Source organism: Pimephales promelas, chromosome 13 (genome assembly GCF_988280905.1).
Source record: "Pimephales promelas chromosome 13, fPimPro1.hap1.1, whole genome shotgun sequence".
Lineage (NCBI taxonomy): Eukaryota > Metazoa > Chordata > Actinopteri > Cypriniformes > Leuciscidae > Pimephales > Pimephales promelas.
The window spans coordinates 14,053,690-14,078,715 of record NC_142781.1 but is presented as its reverse complement, the minus strand read 5'-3'; the positions used below and the strand labels follow the sequence as shown (position 1 = coordinate 14,078,715).

The 25,026-nt window shown below is 38.0% G+C and overlaps 1 protein-coding gene across 2 annotated transcripts in view; it reads right to left on the bottom strand.

Moving 5' to 3' along the window:
- ralgps2 (Ral GEF with PH domain and SH3 binding motif 2) overlaps positions 1 to 25,026 on the bottom strand; it is a 126,559-nt gene that overhangs the window by 100,846 nt on the left and 687 nt on the right. The window lies entirely within an intron of this gene.

Genomic DNA, 25,026 nt, shown 5'->3' with positions numbered 1-25,026 from the left:
ACTGGACAATTTCCATGTCACATGCTTAAAGAAAGAAGAAAAGACGACAGTAACCTGTGCCCAGTGTCCTTTTTAGTGTGATTCTGTAAGGATCAATAAACGAGCGTGTGCAGGAGGTTGGCGGTGTCAGCAATCCAGCAAGCGGGCAGCAGCAGGCGGTGTGTGTGTGTGTGCTGACTGAAGACTCCCGTGGGATCAGAGCAGCTGGCCTGAGACCAGATCCGCAGCCTGGATGACTTCTTCACCCTCCCTCGTCTAGCATGCCTACCCTGCGCCCTCTCGCATGATTTAATACACTTTCTCAGCTGTGTGCCCCATTGAGCCCAATTCAGAAGCCAACAGGAAACTCCACAGGAAACTATAGGGATTCTGAGAGAAGGCGGTAACTGCTGTGATGACCGGCGGCAATAGGAAAAGGGTTATAGTAATAATGACTGACACACATGGTCATGGCACACATCAGTACATTCACACTCTCCTAAAAAAACAACACGGCGGCAGTGGAGGAAATGGGTGAGTTTGTTATCTTGTGTTGGTGTTTATAGCTGTGGTTTTGAGTCGAGCAGATCAGATAAGTAGATGATTTACAGGCTTTAACCAACCAACATTACATTACACAGCAAACCACAAACACTCAAGACTGTTAACCTAGTGGTCCATAAAACTAGCTTAGCTTCCAAAAAAGATAGCTGACACTATGTGTACATTCTGTGAGTGAGATCCAAGGGGGTAATCCATCAGCCGGAAGTGGGAGCCGCCAATGTAGCAGAACTTCACCTGCCGTTAGCATCCCATTGACTCCCATTCATTTTGGCGTCACTTTGACAGCGAACAACTTTACATCTGAGGCGTCCAAAGACTTTATTACTTCATTTGTCCATTATTTATTTCCAAAAAAACACAACAATGTATAAAGCGCTCCATTACTTTGTATCTTGCAGTACGTTATGGCCCCGTAGATGCCGTTTTTGTGAAAAATAGGCTAACGATTGCGTCATCACTACGCAACTTTCTGTCGCACAATAAAGACTTAGAGACACTTAAGTCTTCTCCGTTGAAATCAATGGGATCGCTGTGTCCATTTCTTTTACTGTCTATGGTGAGATCCCACCCTTTATGGGCGGGTTAAAAACATGTGGGACAGTCCTTACTACTAACTGTAGTCTTTAGCCTCTGGCCAAGAAAATCCTCTCGCAAAATGATGAGTTTTCTGTCATCTAAGGAATTTTTCCAGACAAAAAAAAAATACATGAATCTCTTGTCTCAGGGGGATATGAGGGTGGAAAGCACTGTAATTTGAAAATACTACAGGTTTCCTACTAATACAAAGCTTAATCCTGAAGTATCCCTTTAAATAAAAAGAATACTATAAAGGTGGATGACTATACTATATTTTGTGCACAAGATAATGTATATTTAAAAATAAGTAAAAAATGCCAGGGTGAAGCAATAATAATAAAAGCTTTAGATAGTCAGACTCTGACCATTTTCCCCCTTAAAAAAACTGTACGCTTAATATTTTAAAGAATATTTATATTCTAGTAGTCAATATTTTAGGCCATTTGACCCTCATGACAGTCAAGGCAAATAATTTCACTTAAATAACAATTAGCAGGTAATTCATTGCCATTTAAGTGAAATTACTGAACTTAAATATACAAGTTTGATAAAAATCATCATTAAAGAAGAAAATTTCAAATGGCATTTAGAGGTTTTTGCATCTGAACTCTTCGTATGTTTTTTATGACAAGGTTGATCAGGTTGTAATATGGCATGTGGTGTGACAATATATTGCTGCCCCATACTCTCACTTTTATTTATTTCCCCACTAAATGTTTTTTTTTTTTCATTAATGATTTGATTTTTTAAGATTATTATTCTGCACTAAAGATTTTTCTACAATTACTTTTGCTGATGAATTATGCACTAACCTAGTATATAATGATAATGTATAGCCTATTTTTGTCATAGATTGTGATAATTTTATTATTTTTTGTGTTCTCTTTATAATGAAGTTGTGTGTATTAGGTGGATTCTTTAACACATAAAAGAGTGATCATTAGTTCCATAAAGTTATTCTACAAAAAAAAAAAAAGTATCAGCTCATTATCCGTATTTGGATCGGTTATGAAAAACAAAGAGGTATCTGTGTATCTCTGATTCCCTTTATTTGTAAATAATACTTTTAGAAGAATAATGTTTAAAAATGTTTTTACAAGATGTTTTTTCACATTACATTTTTAAATTGAAACTTGAATTGGTAGTTCTTTCGAATGGTATTCATGGAATGTAAAAAATGTAAAAACTATATAAAAGACAAATATGAATACAAAGCACTTACAAAAACATGCATTTTTCTTTATCATGAATACTCTTTGTTTGTCACTGACCCTTAAGACCGACTAACCTAATCGTTCAGACAGTCAGTTATGATGAAAAGACATAGTTTAGCACATCCTTATCCAAACATCTGCCCAGTTAGGAAAGGTTTATTTACTGACTAACAGCTCACACACCATGTCATCATCTTATTCAAACACATGCAAAGGACCAGCAGTATTTAAGACACTAAATAATGTTCAATATACGTTTAAAAATCAATGCAATGGCGTGTAAAGGAAGTCCTGACCCTTCGGATTACTCTGACTTGGCCAAGTAAGACGTGCTGCAATGGTGATCATATCTGAAAAGCTTAACTTCAAATCAGTGGATCAATCGTCTGTAATGCAGTCAGAGTTCAGAGGTCGTACCAATGGATCAGTTTTCGTCCTTTATTGAAGCAGCATTATGCAATAGTCGTCCAAAAGGGACAGTACGGCCTCACTCTCAGGAAAGGGTTGGCATATGGACCCCAAACTGGCCCTCAGCCTAATAAACCCTCATGCTGTTCGGTAAAGCCGTCCACCAGCTGAGCATGATCAGAAGGAAACCAGTCGAGGGTTCAGATGAACACATGGCCAGGGGATTGCATGGTCCCGTTTCAAAGCTAAATCTAACGAAAAATCCATCTAAACAAAATTGAACCCTGTAGATATGATCCATTGTATGGACAAATAATGAACAGAGACATTTTTCAAACAAATCTTCTGTTGAGTTCCTTAAAAGCAATAAATTAACTCATCCACGTTGTGTGTACGAAATAGAAGCTAACGCAGTTAAAACGCGATCGAAAAAGCGCAAATCAATAAAATCCCAGCCATCCAAAAACTAGTTGACCAAATTTTTCAGTTGCCAAAATTCTAGTGACTTAATAATATCCAATACTGGTATTGGTTACTGAACTTTCTAGATTACTCAGGGGTTAACCATTGAGAACACGTGTCTTATTAACACTCCCTCTGGGAAACTCAACAGTATATTTTAATCAACACTAATTCCATGAGTCATCATCATGTTTTCACTCCACGCCTCTTTTCTCGATTCCTCCATCACAGGAAGACGTCTGCCAGCTGGGGTGAAGACGAGAACAAGTTACACACTGGCTGCATATAAATCCCATAGGCTACACTTCATTCCTTTCATTGCTCCGCACGCTTTCATTTGTTCTTTGACTTGCTCCCCTCACAGTGCGTTTCTGGCTCTTTCTAACTCTCTCTCTTGAGATTATTCCGGTTGGCCCTCAGGGATTTGAGGGAGAGAGGTAGAGACATGCTAGAGCCTGAAAGACACAAAGATATGACAAACAAACACAATGACACTAACAATGGCCAGAAAAGAACTATTCTAAAAGAGAAAAGAGTGTCTCAGTTCCAAAAAACGACTGTACGTCAAGGTTCTGAAATCCAAGATGGTGTATGATACAAGAGAGAAGAGAAATAAACTATAAATAAAAAAATATTTTAAAAAATCATACAAAAAGGTTCAGTGTATGGATAATTATCTAATTTGTGTGTATATTCATGCTATAGTTAAAAACTTGTTAGCTTAACAATAGCTAACTCTATACAATTAAGTATAGGGATGTTTCTTTGCCAAGTTAATCCAAGTTTTTATCCAAACCAGATATGATTGCGATGTGCAATGAGCAAAAGAAGATTCTACTTTAGGAATGATTCCTATTTCAGTGACATTATGGCTGAATGCTCAATGATTATTTCAGGTACTAGTGCGTTTTGTACCATTCAAATTATTTGAGTTTGAATATCAATTTTGCATGACTTTAACTTTTCCCCAGCAGTGTTTTTTTTTTTAAAGTTGCCAGTCAACGCCAGCATTTTTAATCATTTTTGCAAAACTTTCATGACCCCCAGAAAATTGTTATCTGAATGCAATATATCAAAAGAAAGAACAGCACCTCTGCTTTTTAAACTACAACATTTAATCTATCTTCATGCTTTCTCTTTTTTTTTTTTTTTTGGCCTTGCTGTGCTATATTCATGTAATTTTCACTGTGTGATGCATGTAAAATTAGTGTGACCTTGATTACCAGATTCCTGAGTGTCATATTTTTTTTTCTCAAAAAATGTCTTTATTTGTGAAAAATATTGTAATACCATTACAGAATCAAGAAGCTGATTCTTAAAGTGACTATGTGTAACTTTTATGTAATTTTTTATTTAAAATCAATATTTTTATTCATAAATATGTCCTCAATGGTGTACAAATACCTCTGCCAATTATCAGACTTGTCCTCGTAAACGAAGAATTTATTATCTTTATATACATGGGATGGGCAAGTCCACGGAGGCTTCCATGTATTTCCGCCATCTTGAAAAACTATAACAGCAGAGAGGGACATAAAGTGCTAGGCCAACGCGTTTTCGTTCAGAGCCAGCGTGACGTGACTGAAAGCAGAAGCAGCGGACGAGCAGAGCAGTAAGAGGCGCTTCACGGCCCTGGCAAGTTTAAAAGGCTGCATTGCAAATCCTCGTCAACCGAAAAGTTTAAAAAAAATAGATCGTAAAAGTGAATGTGACCGGAGATTACAAAAAACATGAGTTAATGTTGGGATAGCTTTTTTTCTGGTGGATAGATAACCTAGAAATCTAGACGCACCCTAGCTGCAGCAAAAATTATTTTGCAGCAAAGTGTCGTCTAGCAACTCTCCGTTGGCTTTCGAAGTGGAAAAACCAAACTCTGGTCAGGCCATTCACATCGTGTATAGAGTTGGTGGGCGGGCTTAACACAATGACGGCAGAGTTGTGACGGTTAAGCGTCGTGATTTTCCATAGGTGATTTCCCTGCTACTTAAAAACAAACAAGAAGCTGCTGGCGAAAAGCGGTCTTTCGATTTGACAGGTAAGGCAATGTTCCGTTCTTAATTACAAGCTTTATTTCCTTAAAAAGTTGATCATGATATCTAATGCAAGTAGGCTACTTCAGAAAATATAATAAATAAAGAAGGCTTAACTACTTATTACAATAGTTGATGTTTTTCACAGTCAGTAATTCATACTGTAACATTCGTTTATTCGTTGTGTCAAGTTGCTGTTCGTTTGAAATGGCAAACCTGTTCACCCAAAGGAACACTTGACAAGTGCTAATCCTGTTATAGCTTTTTGGTACATAATGGATATCGTAGAGGCAACGCACATTTGAAAAAACAAAATACATTTTCACTGCTAGATGGCAGCAATTCCTACACAGTGTCCTTTTAACTAAAGTCTGTTTAATTTAGAGATTCGTTTTAGACTAATTTACTCAATATTAATTTAAATAAATATAAAGTGTATATAAATCGGCCACCCTGGTCTATAAGATATCGGCAGCGGCCATACATAAAAAAAAAACAATATCGGTCAACCACTAGTGCAGAAAGTTTTATGCAACTACTAAAAATATTACTTCATAATACTTACACTGTCAAAAACAACTGGTCAAGCATATTTTATGGAATATCTGAAGACAGAAAAAGTGATCTAGAGACTATTTTACGTGAAATCTGCGTCACATCATCATGCCCTTGATGTTCAACGAGGGCCTACAGAAGAGAGGGGTTCCTTCAGGAAGTGTAAGTTGTGGATCTGGTCATCTCCACCACTTGTGAATTCTCTTTAACAATGCAGTTCAGTGAAGAGGAACGCAAACTCTCAGTGACCCAAATCTGTTTGTTCTCTTAGAGGTCACCAGGGTAAAGAGGAGGAGTGTGCGTTACAGAAAAACACACCACTATGCAGTGGTTAGATTGTTCTGGACAGTTAGGCAAGCGCTAGTGTGTTCTGGGTGGATACAAGTAGTGGCACCTTTACCGACCCAATTCAAAAGAGCCCATCCTCAATTCAGTTTGAAGTTCGAACATCTGTGACGTACTCCATTCATGACAGCAACCATTATATTTTCACCCTTCTATCTTTTAGCATTTTTCCCTCGCAATCTGACCGTCACAGAACAATGTTTCATTGTCTGTGTGTGATGAAGAGCAACAGCTGTATCACTTCTTCACCCCACGCTCCACCTCAGTTCTCCCCTATCTTGTTCTTGTTCTATCTCCCGCCTTTGATAGCACTAGCTCAGTATATTTTCAAGGCCGTCCTCATGCACGTTACGCAAATACAGACAAAAAAAAAAATACAACTGAATGACAGGCTTGGACAGGATGTGTTACTGCCTAAAATTGTTGATTTAAACTTCCTAAATATAGAAAAGACATTGTTGTCTGCCTGTGTTTGCATGTTCACAACCCGTCCACTCCCACCTAGGACAAAGACTTAACATTTGAATCTCAAGGCAGGACAGATAATGGGTAATCCTGGGTCCGCCCAACACCCCTACAGCGAGTGTGTGCGAGTGTTTGACTTGTTTGAGCAGACGCCTGAGGCTCTGAGCGACGTGTCCAGGCAGAAGCCAACTAAAAGTCCCAGTGGAACAACCGGAAAACGTCTGACAGCAAAACAAAGCGGACATGAAAGGCCATTATTAGGTGAAGAAGACAAAGAAAACGGATACAAGACATTTCCCATCTTCCCACTGCGTTGGGACCAATGGAGGATGTGAAGTTGTTAATGACACAAAGTAAGACTGAACAAGATATAGAAATACAGAGAGAGACTTTTTACACCTTTCCCAAAATACAAAGCACACAGGCTTCATGTCCAAATATGCCTACTTCCCTAGCAAGCAAAGTGAGGGAAATGAGTAGTATGCCCGATTTCATGAAGCTAATTCACATTGCACTGACAGACACCGACCAACATCAATAATCACAGATTACAGCACGTCATTTCTCAGGCCAATTTATACTTCTGCATAGGCTGCGCGCAGTAGGTACGGAGTAGCAGAGTAGCATATGCAGAGACGCGTCCCATACCGCGTATCCTTTGCCGTAGCCTGACGAGCACCTCCTCAAAAATGTAAAATGCAAAGTGCATAGCCAACGCCGTACACTACGGCGTACCCTCGACTAGGGTTGGGTATCGAGAATCGAGTATCGATTGGAACCGAGACTAACTTTTCGTTTTTCCCGGAATCGTTCAAAAGTTAAAATTTCGATTCCTAGTTTCGATATTCACAGTCCACCGAGCGGAAGAAGAAACCGCTGAACAACACCAACGAAGAAGCGTCTACCGGAAGTGTTGGCATAACCACGCGAGTCGAACATGAGTACCTTACGTCGGCGATCCAAAGTGTGGCTTCACTTTTCTAAAAATAACGAAATCTCGGCAAAATGCAAAATTTGTGACAAAAGGAGTATTTTTACAGAAGGAGTATTTCCTTCAGAAAGGAGTATTTCCTTCAGAAAGGCCGTTGGTTAGCAAGGTTAGCTAAACTTTTTTGACCCTGCCTCTTAAAAGAATCGGAATCGAGAATCGTTAGGAACCGGAATCGAAGCAAGGAATCCGAATCGGAATCAGAATCGTTCAAATTCAAACGATACCCAACCCTACCCTCGACGCAGAAGTATAAATTGGCCTTAAGACCTAAGAAATGGCAATTCAATATGTTCAATTGACAAAAACAAGTGGCAAACAACAACAAAAGGGATAACGCACTGATCTGACAAAAGTGTCAACAGGGGTTCCAGGTCCTTCAGGTCCACTTTCCAATCAAAGACAATAATCAAGGTCTTCAGTTTGATCAAGGTTGGAACTAAACTCCACAGAGCCCCTTTCACACAGAGATTCCGGAAAATACACGGATAATGTGACCCGCCATTTTTCCCGGGATTGTTTGATTTCGGTTCATTCACACTGCCAGTGATTTGCCGGAATCTGTGAGTGCGTTCACACACAACCCGTAAAGATCCCGGAAAGACACATGACGTCAGAATGAGACGTGTAACGTATACGTCGAAAACACGCAAATACAGTTCCACAAAGCTGGTGAACGATCTCAGCTTCAGCACGGATAATGAGGAGCTCCTGGTCTCTGCTTCGTTCCAGTTTGATCTAATTTGTTCGTCCTTTCTTTGTTGATGACGAACACAAACTTTCTAAGAGCAACAGAGTCGTGCGATGGCACGAGCGTCATCACTATGACACACCCCTTACGGCATTGGTCCTGGCTTTTGTTCACACAGCTCACGTTCCAGGACTGATTCCGGCAATGTTACTACAGTGTTTCCTCTACATTCATTCTCCCGTGGCGGGCCGCCACACTTAAAATCCTCCCGCCACGGCTACAGCTTCTCAGTGACGTCCGATATTCTGCATAGTATTATGTTATTTTGTTAAGCCCCACTAAAGGCATAAAAAACTTTGTAAAGCACAATCAAGTTTTCACCCTATATTCCAAGACTTCTAAAGTCATTGCATAATGTGTAATTTTAGTCGCTAAGTTAAAGTTAACGGAAAGTCATCTCGCCTCAGTGATTCTCCATTCAGAATTCACACAGCGCGTCGCGTTCGTTTGCGACACGACGACACTCTCTTCAAGGTCAATATTCCCATTATTACTTCATTTGTAGATAAAGCATAAAGGTCTATGGTTTTCATAAAATGACTTTATCTTGCTGGAGTGGAGTTTATTGCCCATACCTTTCACAATCCCTTTAAGTAAGATTACAGCATGGAGTCGAGAGAGTGCTATTGTTCTTCATGCGCACTGAAATTTAAAACTGTTAAAAGAAAAGGCTCAAAACAACTATAGAATACACTAAGCATTAGTGCTGCACGATTAATCATATCGCAATCGTAATAGCGATCTCAAACCTATGCATTATGCAATTATATAACGCAAAATGACGCGATTTTATATGAAATAAACAAATTAGGGCTATTAACGCAGCATCTCTTCTTTTTTGTCATCCTTTGACTAGTGTTACACGATCCTGCTCTTATTCGTGCAAATGCCATTTCGCATTTTGCACGACAAGAACTGAAAAGCTGCCTGTGAATGCCCTAAATGAGACTCGCAGAAAGACGCACGCCATAATGCGCATGCACTGACGCGTGCCAGAATACAGTTCTCTTTCGAGCTTGAACGAACAATAACACACACAATTATGCCAAAATGTCGTTTTGTCGAGTATCTTCATAACGTAAGAAAAGTCTTAAGGACGAAAAGAGTTGTGCTATGAGGCGCATGTGAGATCCGCGTCTCGGCAACGGGTTCTCTTAAAGCGCCAGCAGCGAATAAAGCGTTCTGTCAGTCAAGTTAAAAGAACAAAGGGAAATTAGAAAATTACTCACTGATCTTGACTAAATAACTTTTGTAGCTTTAATAAGGATTATTCTATATATAATTTATAATTCATGCAGCACAGACTGTTTGATAACTTTATTCAATTTCTGTATCCTACCTGTTAAGACAGGAAGGGCACAGGTAAATATGGTTTTTATTATGGGTTTATGTGGGGATTGTTTGAAGTTCACTTAATTTAAAAGTTGTTAATTTTTTTTTTTAGCCTAATAATTTTTTTTAAAAAGTTGATAGCTTTCACTGTAATGATGGTTTGGTTGATGGTTTATTGATCATTATAGGTGTTATCAATCATTTAGTTGTTGTCTGTAGTTTGAGTTGAGAAATAAACATTAATACACAGAATGATCACTAATCTGTGTGTGCATTTTACTTTAGAACCAAGCAAGTTGGACTCATGAAACCATTTTATTATATCGGAATCGCATATTACAATTGCAATATTGACCTCAGTAATTGCAATGGCAATATGACTTTTTCCCCAAATCGTCCAGCCCTACTAAGCATATTATAGATATAATCCCTTCGCTATGTTCTTTTCAATGTGAAGCATTGCTTGCTGTGACTTGGTGTTGCTTCAAGTGCATCATTCTGCACACGGGATGCGCATGATCGATTATAATACTTTGGGGAGACAAGGACCCCCCACCGGGGAAATGGGCCTGCCCCCACAGCTTGGAAAAATCCTAGAGGAAACACTGTACTAGGTCCCCAACTCGGCATCAATGCCGGTATCAATCCCGGGTCGTGTTTGCATTCACACAGTAGGCGTTCTGGCAATTTCCCGGGATCAACGCACTGTTTGAAAGGGGCTCAGGAGAGTGGACCTCGAGGGCCGGAGTTGAAAAGTTGAATGGTGGGAGAAAAGTACCAGGACAACCTACTACGTCGCTGAGATTCTGAAGTGCGCATCCGATTACTAGCCCATGAGGCCAACTGGAGAGGATTTGTGTATGTAGGGCTGTCGCGGTTATGGAATTTCCCTTGCGGTAATGTTGAGTGGCTCAATAGCGCGATATGCGGTATTACCGCCATTTATTTATTTATTTATTTAATTAATTATATGTTTTTGTTGCTATATAAATAATGTTTACGATGTGGACAAAAACGAGGACATTTTCAGTAACCAATGTAACCGAAACTAAACAGCGTCTACAGTATGCGCATTGAAAGACTTTCACTCAGCGCGCATATTGTTATGACAACGGACTTTGAGCGAGTCATTGAACCGTTCATTCAACGAACACGTTTAAAAAAGCTGATTCAACAAGATGTTATTTATTTTTAACTTTGAGATTCAACTTTTCAAGGCTCAGCTGAGCAGCAATGCGTCGCATAGGCAATGCTGAAGCTGATGCTTCACTTATTAGAGACCCATTGATTCAATGCGTGACTCACTGATTTTATTTCGGCTTCCTTGTGTTGTGGGATGCTGACCAGAGCTGCTGCTGACGCGGATTTATGGGAAAATACCCGTGAAGAGAACGTTAAAATGATGATTCGACAAATTTTTCGCTTCCCTTTGACACGACAAGCTTTTCACGACTTCAAAGACAGACGCAGGTAATTGCACGCGCAGCGCGTGACGCGCTCTGCCGATCTCTTTCATTCACTGTCTATGTGAAGCCTGTAGGCTACACATCACCATGATAAACAGTCTTGTTATCGTTATGAACTTGTTTAACATTCACATGCATTAAGTTCAAAACAAGAAGGGTATAGCCTTATAAAAAAAAAAACGTGAATATCGCGGTTGCTGCGGTTACGTGCTATCCTCTGCGGTTGACTTGTCAGAAGCGCGGTACTACAATATTGCGGTTACCGCGACAGCCCTATGTGTATGGAAATGAAGTGACGCACTGACGAATTTATATTACTCAGGATTGTAGTACATCAGAATTACTTTTTTACTACACACAATCAAATTATACAGAACATAATTGTCGCAAAATTCATTCCTGCTGTTAAGTTTTTGTAAAAAGTTTGTGACTTTCTCATTTACGGTCATGGGCTATGTTTGCAAAGCGTCGACACTGATGTGGAATGTGTGCATGGCATAATTTTACAGGATTATTGGTGGGTGATATGATCAAAGTCTTATTTAATAATACAAGTCATTTTGTATATCTGTAAAATTGTACAACTAACGATACGGTAAAAGGTCCTCGAAACAGTAACAGAAGACAAGTAAACAGACAGCAATACAATAGGAACAAAGAAACTACAAACAAAATGGATAAATAAATACAACAGAACAAAAATACAAATGAAATAAGCAATGCTTTAAAGGGCATATTGCAGGTTAGAGGACCCAACAAGTCAGTCAATAGAAAATTAATGTAGGAACTAGATTTTCTTTAAAATATACTTATACGCTACAGAAGATTCTGGAGTCGGTTTTGTGAGAGAATTTTACTTCCGCCTTGTGTGACGGGAATGGGTGTGACGGGCATGACGTGATGGGCGGAAGAGCGGTCAATTCAAACAACAGGAAAACAATGGATCGCAAGGACATTTCGGACGCTGAGGAAATACTTGCTCGTATGACGCACCACAGCCGTACAGTTATGAGCCTGCTATGATGCCGAGAGCAGGACAGGCCAGGATAATATTAGACAGAACGGTTAGAGACAAATTGAGTTGTGGTGTGAGGAGAACCAGTGGAGAACAGGACAGGTGTCTTGGTGAGAAAGACCAGTGTCAGCTTATACTGCTTACAATATTGTACAGATTATTACCATTGTATATCAGGCCAGCAGACATGAGTATGTTTAGAGTATATACTATTAAATGTATAAAAACTATACTGTCTTGAGTATATTTGTATTGTACTCAAGTACAATTTTTAATACATATTTTTCACCTGGGTTATAACAAACAGAAAATTAAAGATCTGAATATTTAAAAAAAATCAGAGTAATTTTGTTTTTCAATTACAAATTGCCTCTATTTATGGCATGACTACCTATATCACACTATTTGAAGCCATTGGTACAGTATAAGACGATCAATATTTTTGCTTCAGCATCCCATGTTGAACTCCATCATATCGCCGGGATGATAATCCTCCGATCTGAAGTGAACGCTACACACGGCCGCGTTTTTCGAAGCCGGTGCGGAAGAGAAGTCTCTTCACCTGTACCAGGAACGAAAGACAGCACCATTTGGTACATGCTGAAAAGTAATACTTTCCCAGCATAATACATACTTCTAGTAGGTAGTGTATGCAAATTAAGATGCAATATCTTAATTCAAAACTTATGTATTGACGTGAGGTCTGTAGAGAGGATGTGAATGTTATGAGGAACACCGAAGAAAATTGTCTCAATGTGTTCTGAGACCTTACACAGGGTGTTACCCACAATCCTGTGTTGCAATTTGCAAATCTGTGTGTTCTGGCAGTAAACAGAGGTGGCCTAATGAACTGCACATTTCTCTGATGGCAATGTGTGAAGAACCCAACACAGAGAAGACTAATCTCTCTCTCACAGAGAGAGAGACAGAGAGAGAGATGTTGATTGTATTAAGCGAGTGGACTGAACAGGTGAACAGATTGGCAGATAATCTGCCCGAGAAAGCTAAGTCCCAAAAAAGCAGTACACATCAGAAACACTACAAGAAAAGTGATTAAAGGAAGGTGATGAAACGGTGAGAGAGGAGAACGAAGAAGACAAGACAAAGAAAAAAAAAAGAAGAATGAAGAAACATGAGCACAAGGACAGTCCAAGTTCACAATCTCCATATGTCGGACAGCAAAGGCTCATGGGAAGGACTTGTGACTTACCCACAGGCTACCACACCACACTACTGACTGAGAATCTGCAAAACACATCTTTCTTGGTGGTAGGTCAAACTTAGTAGGTCAAACTTATTCAGGGCTGGGCGATAAAACGGTATTGGTATTTATCAACGGTACACCATTGTCGGTAACGCTATAAAAACAAGGTTCGATATGGCGCTCAATATTTTCATTAAAATGCGCACACATCACCCGTAGGTCTTAGTTCCCAAATCGCGTCTAAAAACGTGTGGAAAGTGTCTCATTCTTTCAAGAGCGCTTGCGCTCCCATGGCGTCATGTCATTGCTATGCAATCAAGAACCGCGCTCTCCACATCATTTACATTTATTTATTTAGCTGACGCTTTTAACCAAAGCGACTTAGAAATTGCTATATATGTCAGAGGTTGCACGCCTCTGGAGCAACTAGGGGTTAAGTGTCTTGCTCAGGGACACATTGGTGTCTCACAGTGGATTCGAACCTGGGTCTCTCACACCAAAGGCATGTGTCTTATCCACTGCGCCATCACCACCACATCATGTTGACTGAATGTTCATGGTGATCATGTTCTATTCGACCATAATTTGTAAATGGACTGCAAAGTTAAAGATGGCACGTCCACCACAACCACACCGTTGCCCAACATCAAATGGCAAACGTAATGACACAAGAACGAAACTGCGCTACTCATTATTCTGTGCTTCACGGACCATTTATCAGTTTGAACCATCAGTCCAGCGCAAGCCGATCTTGATCACGTGTAGGGCTCGAGACTAACGGCGGCGTCCTATCGTCCTAGGGACGATAGAAAATGTGTTTAGGACGAACAGAAATATTCTACAGGACGAAAGACATTTTCTATGCGTGTTCACAGGGCTCGAATTTCGGCGCGGGTACTGCGCATAATTCTAATCATTCCCGCAGGTCTCCTATTTATAACACGGGATATTCCTGCAATCGTAATCCACACAGATTATAAAATAAAATCATTCTTTTAATAACTGTCTGCCATACGCAATTTCACAAACAGCGTGAGTGTACAGCGGTGCCGCGTCTTCTCTTCTCTCAAAATGTGTTGTGGAAGGCAAGCATCAAGCGCTGCCGCGATAATACACACTCGCGTTCAGGAGTCGGGACATGACGGAATATTCACTTGCGCAATCGGGCCAGCATTGCATCGTGAATGAAGTTTACCATTTGCACGTCTTTTTAGTCTTACCAGTTTAAACATTCAAGCGATTTTAAACTAATCAGTGCTCGCACGCTCTCTGGGATGATTTTCTATATGAGCACATTCATAGAAAATCCGCCTCAAGAACAGCTGGCCAGTAACAAAAGTTATTTTTCACGCATTATATTGCTTTAACACGCAAAACTGTGTCAATTTCGGTCTTCGTGAGTATAATAGTCTAAACATAGTCAGTTTTGTCTTTAATAAGCATAAAACGCATGCCAGCATAATGAACACAGAATCCGTGAACTGCACTAGCTCTTAAAGTGACAGCAACCATATGTCGTTCATTAATTTTGTCGTCAAAACAACAAGTTTAAGGAATTAAAGTTAAAGGAATCAGGATTAATAGCCTATGTAGGCCTATTTAATTTATTCTGGACTAAAATACTATCCAGTGTTATTTTCCATTTGATTACTTTATTCTGTTTCTGTCTATATAGTGTTAGACCTTCAAAAAATTTTCTCTTTATTTGTATCTTTATTCTATTGTATTTATTTGTGCAACTTTTTAAATTTAATTTAAATTTAATTTAATTATTTAAATTAAAAAGCTTTGTGTTGTGTAAATTCTTAACAACATTACCCCATTGTAAAAATGCAATGAGCGCAAACATTCAGGCAAGATACATAATAATTCTGTTTGGCAAGTCACAGTAATTAAATCTGTATCTGTATTGCATGTTCAAACTTTAAAATCATTCATATTAATAGATTTTTTCTCTGGAAGTATGTAGGTTTGGAAATTTTAGAGAAATTCGAAATTAATGCATTACAGTTGAACTAAACCCATTATATTATCTTGCATTATAAACCCATTATCTTGCAATTTCTACTTAACTACGCACCCAAAGAAAACAGTTAAATGAAGCTATTTCATAGTTTTTGGTCCTAGACTGATGAAAACATTCACTTTGATTACCATCAATATCAAAGTCAGCCAATCAGATTGGAGCCTGCAGTTTCACATAATTACGCATCAAATGGTTCATAAGGATCTGTGTCACCTGGGACTTTCATTATGCACACCAGAAGATACCTACTTCTGTTTAAAAAAAAAAAAGCAAAAGACAAACGGCGTCAATGTCGCTTGATATATTAGGCTATGAGGTTTCCCCAATGCAGAAGTCCAATACAAGATGTGTTTGTTTCCATGTAGGACAGATGACAGTGGACAAAGTTGACATGACTTTGGGTGTGTGAGTAAGAACAAGAAAGAGCAACCCTCCCGTTAGAGTCACTCCCATTCTTCTGAAGTGTACGCCAAAACACACACCCCACACAGCTGCGATTGAGCATGAGTGTGTGTGTGCGGTAAGAGAGGGGAAGCACGCTCTCACAAGTTTGCTCAACTGTGACATAGTGTGTGCTCAAGTGTTAAGTCATGTGATCTCTTCTCTTCCTAAACATCTTGTTTCAGAGCTGAAAGAGAAACTTGCATTTTGATGATGATGTTCCATGCTCCAAGACTGTAAGCCAAGGAGACACAATCTCTGCAGTCATCATCAAGCACCAGTTTGGCTGGCCTTGACCTAAATCAGTGAAATTCAGCACAGCCTCCTCCGTGTAAATAGCCATACACCGCTCTCTTTTAATCAATCTCTTTCACTTGCTGCTTCAGATATAGGTCAACAAAATTGCATTCTGTAGTCACATATAGGCTATACATATACACACACACAGGCTATATATACACACACGCACACGGTTGATAACTGCTAATTATTTTTGTCTGGAAATTCATTTATTAAAAATACACTACAAATGCAATTCGTACTTAGAATGACTTGAAAACATCTTTTATTTTACGTGTATGCTTTTCATTTCTGAATTAAAAATGTAAAGTAAAAAAATGTCAGGACATTATAAAGTTTTATTAAAATAATTAAGTTATTTATACTTTAGTCATTTTAGTCAACAAAACTGTTTCACTGCTTATTTTTGTCAGAAAAATCAAAGTCATGTGGTATGACAAAAAAACAACAACAGGAAATTATATTAATGATGACCTCATGACAGTCAATATGATTTGTGCCTTTTTTTAACTTTTTTTTTTAAATATATATTAAAGGGATAGTTCACCCAAAAATGTAAATGTTGTCATAATTTATTCATCCTCATGTCTTTCCAAAACCGTAAGACTTTCGATCATTTTCAAAACGCAAATGATCTTTTTGTTGAAATCAGAGATTTATATCCCTCCATTGAAAGCAACGCAACTGAAATGTTGACACTTCATAAAGAGATCATAAATCTGAGCCATATTGAGCCGTTTAATCAAAATTTTCTGAAGATCGACTCTTTTAATCACATAAAACATTTATCAACTCAAACATCAGAGCTCTCAGAATTCATTAAAATAAAAGATCTCCATTTGTGTTTCGAAGATGAACGAAAGGCTTACAGGTTTGGAACGACATGGTTGAGTAATTGTAATTTTTGGGTGAACTACACCTTCAATATTTTGCACTTCCAAACTATTTTACTAGGCGATATTACAGTTCTTAGCACAAACTCTAAAAATGCTAGGTTGTTTCAACCCAAATTTGGGTGAAATATGGACAAACCCAAATGTTGGGTTAAAATGTAATAAAAAAAAAATGCGCGTTGAAAGTGAAAGTTGAAGTTGGGTTAACATTTTAAATGACATTTTTAAACCACCATTTGGGTTTGTACATATTTGACCCAAATTTGGGATAAACAACCCAGCATTGGAGTGCTGCAGAGTTGAATTTATTTTTAATGAACTAAAAAGAAGCTAAATTTCTTTTAATGAACACTCTTATTCGCTGTATGGGCACATCTAACAAAGTGTCATGCAACATCTGCTCACAATTACCCTCAACAGCTGACACCATCAACATCATAACCACTAGTCTTTCCCACATAACCACAGACACACGTACACAACATTGAAATAGGGTGTATCAAACCCATTTGTTCTCAGAGGTTACAAGTCTGTAGTGATTGGGTCAAGGACAGTCGAGATCCAGAAGGAAAACCAGTTGAAAACTCTGATCAAATCCATCCCAAGAGCCAAGATCCTACACATAACCAAACAAGGATCACAAGTACATGCTCTTCCTCTCTCTCACAAGCGTGCAAACTGACCATACAAGGTGACCAAAAAGTAGATGAAAGGTTATAGATAAATTGCACCCATACATGCCACTGTAAGTGCGCTCTTGAATGAACAAACTAATGAAAGGTACAGCCAACTGTTAGCAGTGCCTTAGGTCAATCTCAGAGGATCGTGTGAACGTGTCGTTGACAGCTGCATGAGTGATGGCATCATCAGTCGATATGTCATAATTTCTCAGTTTGTGGTATAAAGAGATTAACTAAATTGATAATCTACAGGGAAAAGCATTCAGACTCTTGCTCTGTTCCAAAACCTAATGTGATCTCTTGACTCAAAAAAACTCTTCCAAAGATAGGTACACTGTAAAAAAAAGTTGTCAAATCAACTTATGATAATTTATGTAGTTCAAATAACATAATATTTTGAGTTTCTTTCTGGTGATTAAATTAATCTCCTTCATTGTATTAACACAATTTTTCCATTTCAACGAACTTAAAATTAAAGGTAACCAGTTTACTTATTTTTTTAAGTTAAACCAACAATATTTTTTTTACAGTGTAAAGACTTCATTTGTAAGAACGGGGCCTGAATTTCATTTTGAAAAAAATCCTTAGGTTATTCTTATGGGGGAAATTTTAGTTATCCACATTATAAGTGGGAAACCTAAGAATGATTAAAATTATGCGCAACATCACCCGCGCCGCAATTCGAGCCCTGAAGACACTTCGTAAACAAATTTTAAGGCAGAATTTGATGTTTCCTTCACAGAGAAGAAATTAATGAGTTGAAGCAAGCTCAATGAACATACAAATCCAATTCTTCCTTCTCTTTTTTATGCTCTAGCTTGTTTCTCAATCTTGCTTTGTTGTGCTTCTGTACACAGGACAACACACAGGATGCGCTTTCTGCCGTCTCAGTCTCCATGAACTGGAGCGTGTCACAAAAATTAACCAAAAATTTAGAGTATAATTGCCTCACAGACATGAGAAATATATGTAGAGCAAGCTTGACAGGTCTACTTTTAAATGAGCTGTGCATGTTATGCTTTTAATGTACTGTTAGCTTAGCAACATGCTAACATTTTAAATATTAGTGTAAAAATATTATTTTACATGATATTTGTGCCGTGTATTTTATGCTTAATAAAATAAACATTATGACCTGCTAACATTTCAATAGAAAACGAATACAAATGTGAAAAAATTACTATTAGACCTATACAATATTTACCCTGTGTTTTATACTTAGCGTTAGCAAAGCGACAAGCTAATTTTTGAAACCGAAAAGAATCAATCCTTTTTTTTTAGATATAAAAAATAAAAATGTATTATTTTACACAAGGCGTGCTTTGTATTTTGTATCTTATTAAAGTACCATTAGAAGATGAATCATTTTAACGTGCAAAACAGTTTGTGAATGATTTTGTTTCAGCAAACTTAGTGTGGACAGGCCTTAAAGTTGTAATGTTAAAAACAGATGACAAGAAGTTCAAATTCCATGACAATCATGAGACTAAGGCCGCCTCTGAGATCAGCATGAAAGTGTTTTGTGAGATCATATGGGCCCCAGTAACTAGTCTCAGCCGTTACTGTGGCAGACAGACAAGACATTCTTGATAGTCCTCATCACCTCTCACTTCCTCTATGGGCAACTGCAAGACTGCCACTCGCGTTACCCTGGAAACTACTCGCAGCACATCAATCCAGAACAAGAGTGAAGCCGGCATGTTTCAGAGGGTTCAGTTACATTACAAAAACATCAACTGTTATACAACAGGCGGTCATGATAACTGCTAGTCTGCTATGAAGAGTAGTGTCCTGCTGACTGCATACGGAACAATGTACAATAGATCACCAGACCAATAATCCATTGCTGCACCCCAATCATCAATCATCCTGCCAGTTATCTGTGACAATATGATTGACAGGTCAGTTTACAGTAACAGGATGCACATTACTAAGCAACTAACTAAGGCCGTTAAAACTGAACACCTTTTTCAGTAGAGCTGGGTATTGACACAAATTTCACAATTCAATTCGATTTCGATTGACAAGCTTGCAATTTGATTTCGATTCGATTCAAATTGATTATTTTGGATATCAGTTACAATAAATGGCAAATTTTCTCAAGGAAATCAAATCTCTTAACTAATGCTGTAAACTATGGGAGTCTAGTTGTAGCCTTTAGACTTCATTAGCCTAACATGAAGGTAACAATTAACTGTTTTGTAGCTATACAAACACTTAAATTACACTTTTATTTCTTTTTATAATAAGAAGATCATATGAAATAGAAACATTTAAATGGTGACTGTCATAAAAACTTACCAGATTTTTTCAAACATGCATTAAATATTGAAGAACATTAAGATTATAATGGATATGTAATATCATATGATGTATATATTTAGAAAAATATATAAATAACTCTCTAGAGTTATTTTTCTAGCTGACTAACGAGTTTATGTAGGTTTTCTGAGGTAAATATGACAATACATGACATTGATTACAAGCTGTTTAACTGACGTCTTTCCACGGTCGAAACGCTGATTGAGCAAATCAATGTGACATGATACGGATTTCGATAAGTTGTACTCTATCTTTTAACACACTTTCAGATGCTCATTCATGTTTATTTCACGCTGTGACTGGTATTATTAAGCCGGAAGAGAGATCAGCGCTGCTGCTTCTCTTGAGCTGCACCAGAGCGATCTCCACGCCACAGCGCCAAAACGTTATTTATATTTTTGAATTTCTAAAGAAAATGGACGTAATTTGAAAATTGAGACTTTGTTTCATATCAATAGTAACAAAGGACAAAGATTATTGTGAGTTTTTGGATGCGCGCAGCAGCGATACAATGTTCCATTCATTCAAATGAAACAGGATGACTAATCGATTCTTGAGACTTAAGAATCGATATCGGTTCGTAAAAATGAGAATCGATTAGTATCGAGAAATCGATATTTATTACCCAGCCCTGATATATATATATATATGAATATATAGAGAAAATAATTATACACAGTGAGTGCACTGCATCCACATATATTATGTAAACACAAACTTTTATTTTGGATGCGATTAAATCACGATTAATCGTTTAACAGCCCAAATTACAAGCAATACAAGATTGAGTACACTGCATTGTGGGATATAGTCCTCTTAATTTTCTGTTTTATCCATTTTTGCCAAAATATAAGTTGATCTGCTATTTTATGCACAGTATAGCTTCAACATAAAAAAAATTAAATAGCATGGTAGTTGACTCCTTTAAACAAACAAATCCCATGTTTCCTTTGAAACCGCCATAAAAAAGCACTCAAGAAGAAACTTATAATCTGTTACCCTCTCTGTAACATAACTACAGGTCTCGGAACAGTCCTCCAAATTACACAGTTGCAGTAATGCTCAGCTCACGAAAGCCAATTTTACTGTCAGATCAAAATGGAAACGTGGACAACTTAGTAATCACTGCAGTAATGCAATAAACAACGTCCAGTGAAAATACCGGTCAATTCTTAAATTACAGGGAGCCCGGGCTGCGAAAGACTAATGAAACAGCTGCCGTAATGTCTAGCGAGTGCCCTGATCATTAGACTAATTAAAGAGTCCCTCTGCTTAACCTCACAGCCTATGTGACTTAGAGCAAAAGCACAAATAGCCACCGAGACAGAGGCACGGGCCCGTTAACACAACAGATGTTAGGAAAAGGCTTCAAATGACCCTGTAGCTTAAAATACACATCCTTTCTGGCTCTCCCTACAACACACACACGCCGTTAAGAGCGTTCGAACACGAGAGGCATGCGAAGAAGAGCAATGTACGCACATTACAGAATCACTTACGGACAGAATGTAAACACAAGGCCTCGTTCAAGTGAGCGACTGCACACACACACACACACACCCATTCTGCGAGGAGGCTCATCTTGAGTTTCAGAAAACCCCTGTCATTTGAGCAGGGAAGCAAAGCACAACAGGACCTACAATCCTCACACACAGATGAAAGGTAGGCCCTTGTGGGATAAGGGGGTCCCGTTTCACAAATGTAAGCTGTGAATAATGGCATTTTTTTTGTAAAGCAGAAAGCACAAGGCCAGATGGGTCTCACATTCATATAAACAAGTCAATGCAGATTGTGTCCAATTAGGAGTAGAATAGATATACCCAAAATAATATTTTCCTAACTAGGTAAACCAGTTTCAAATGTATTCTGCGTCATTGGAGAGGGTACCATTGTACGTCAAATTACTACAGAGATTAGTGTCTATTAGTAAAATCAGTTCCCTTTATCAATCTTAGTTGCATTAAATGCCAACGGTGACGGTTCAAAAAGGGGAAAAAGCACGTCTTGTGTTTTTTTGCCCCAAGTGTGCATGCCTGTAATGCAGAACGATCTTATCTTAATATAATTTGATATTCTCTGGTTCTCTTCATTTTAAAGGCTCTAAATAGTTCAATTTCAGAGATATGCCTTTGCGATTTCAAAATCGTTTTTTTTTTTACATATTTTTGTAGGGCTGTCAAACGATTAATCGCGTCCAAAATAAAAGTTTGTGTTTATATAATATATGTGGGTGCTCGTTTCGTGTCTTAGGCCATCAATGTGTACTTACATTTACGAGTCATTAAATCATGTTTAATTTGGACTTCTCTGTGCATGCTCTTTGAGGTGGTGACCATAGACCTCCATTATACGACTGACAGACAAGAACGGTTTGACCTAAAAATATCAAAATTGAAAATACTGCGGAAACAAAGACACCTACATCTTGGATGCCCTTGAGGTAAGCTAAAACATATCAAAAATGTATTTCAAAGTGAACTATTCCTTTAAGACCTAATTTGTTTTTTCTTTTCTGTAATACACCGTCTCTCAGGAAACAAAGTGAAGTCAGAAGACAGGAATCCCATCAAAGTGAAGTCAGGATTCCCACCTGTGCCGCCATAGGAACAGCTGTTCCAGTGTTTCAGCTCTAAGCAGCACCAGGATCTGCCTTGCAGTGCTTTGAAAAGGACAAAGCTTTCTTATGAGAGACAGGAAGCGCTCAGACATACAGAAAGAGAGAAGGAAAGCAACAGAGTGAGAGTGTTTATGGGGATTAAAGCAATGGCAGATGCTCGCTTTAACTATAACTCGCTTCTTAAAACCCAAGCTATATTTAACAAAGGAAACTGAACCTTTGCCTACATGTGATTACCAGAGGGACTCGAACATACTCATACTTCTTCTTTAGGCCAAAAACACTCAACGCAGGTGTTTGGCCAAACGCACTGCAAACCATGTACATTGCACTTAAACTTGATGCTGCAAAATTCACACACGCAATGTTTAATGACGTTCTTGAGAAGGCAATAGTCAAGATGGCAACAGAGTTAAGGTCAGTTCTCAGAGAGCAAGAACTATAACGAAAACTATAGCGGCCACAACATGGGGTGATAATGTTCTATTCTTTATAAGCACACACTGCGGTTAAGTCTGTCACTTTAAAAGCTCAAACTCTTGGATTTTGATTGGCTGGATGGATGTTGATTGGCTGTCAATATTTTTAATCAATCAAGTTGAGGCTTTCGTTTCAGTGTTAAAATAGCAATATGAACGCGGACGAGGACTAAATTTTTTTGGTCCGGACCAAACGAACCAAGCAAAGTGTGAACACACTAAAATGCACCATTTTGGACAGCAAAGCAGCCTATTTTAAAAGAGGATTTAATATTTAACAGTGTCCTAAGGTTCCTGAAAGGCTGCCTCATTTCCATATGTGATCAATAAGTGCTGAGCCAGACATAATTAATGTCTTTTAGCTTGAGTTTCCTGCAGAAAGACTGAATGGATTCAGAGCTATTGACTGGCAACTTTTATACAAACTATTAGCATAGTCTGTATAGACACTTCCACTGTGGCTAAAAACAGTCTATGTTTCGGCATCTTGGGCATCAGATAATTTTGTAACACACTTATAATTTATATAGGGCTTTATTGGGGCTGGGTTGACCATTTCGATTAGTTGATTTTATTTCCGTCTTCATTTTGACGAAGATTATTATTGTAAAATATTCCAAAATCAAACTTTTAGTCACAAAACTTCGCTTAACATCTCCAATCCAATCAGATTTGTTACTACTCATATGAAACAAAGTCTCAACTTTCTAATTCGGTCAATTTTATCACGAAATTCAAATAATAAATGCCATTTTCGTGCTCTTTAAAGGAGTAGTTCACTTAAAAAAACTTTTGCTGATAATTTACTCACCCCCATGTCATTCTTCAGTCGAAAAGAAATTAAGGTTTTTGATGAAAACGTTCCAGGATTTTCTCTATATAATGGACTTCATTGGGAACCAAACGGTTCAAGGTCCAAATGAGAGTTTCAGTGCAGCTTAAAAGCTTTAAATGACACCAGACGATGAATAAGGGTCTTATCTAGCGAAATGATCAGTCATTTATAAAATAAATAAAAAAGTTTAAGTTTTATAAGCACAAAAGCTCGCCTTGTGACTCTCCTGTTCATCAAAATGATGAACAAATCTTGTTTTTTCTTCTAGATAAGACCCTTATTCATGGTCTGGTGTCGTTTAAAGCCCTTTGAAACTTCACTGAAACTCTCATTTGGACCTTGAACCGTTTGGTTCCCATTGAAGTCCATTATATGGAAAAAATCCTGGAATGTTTTCATCAAAAACCTTAATTTCTTTTCGACTAAAGAAAGAATGACATGGACATCTTGGATGACATGGGGGTGAGTAAATTATCAGCAAAAGTGTTTTTTTTTTTTTTTTAAAGTGAACTAGGCCTACTCCTTTAATGTGACAGATCATTACTGTAGCGCTTTAGTTCAAGTTAAACAAATTTGTGTGTTGATTTTACTTAAAAATAAATAGCAATAAGGCACCAGAATTAACGGTTTACAGGATTAGATTAGAGATTGTGAAATATGTCAATACCCAGTCCTAACAATTACTAATAGTAGTAATAATAATAAAACTAATAGGGCCATGGAATAAATATATGTAGTCCATAGGTTCAGTAACCAATAGGATATCCTAAAGCTCTTATTTAACCTCTGAATCTTTTTGTTGCCTTTTTTATTATTTTTGTTTTGAAATTATCTGCAAATAAAACACCTACAAAAAAAACAAAAACTTTAAAACATACTGCCTTGATCATGGTAACCATAGTTACAAGAAAAATAAATAGAATAGCTAGGCTACAGCAAAATCATACTTCAGTACAAAAACATCATGGGATCTCTTAACAGTGTCAGAATTTTGTTTATCTGCTTTATGATGACAGAAGGGAGTAGTGACCAATAACACTTCTGAAGTAATTTACTCAATTTAGTCACCGTTATTTTGC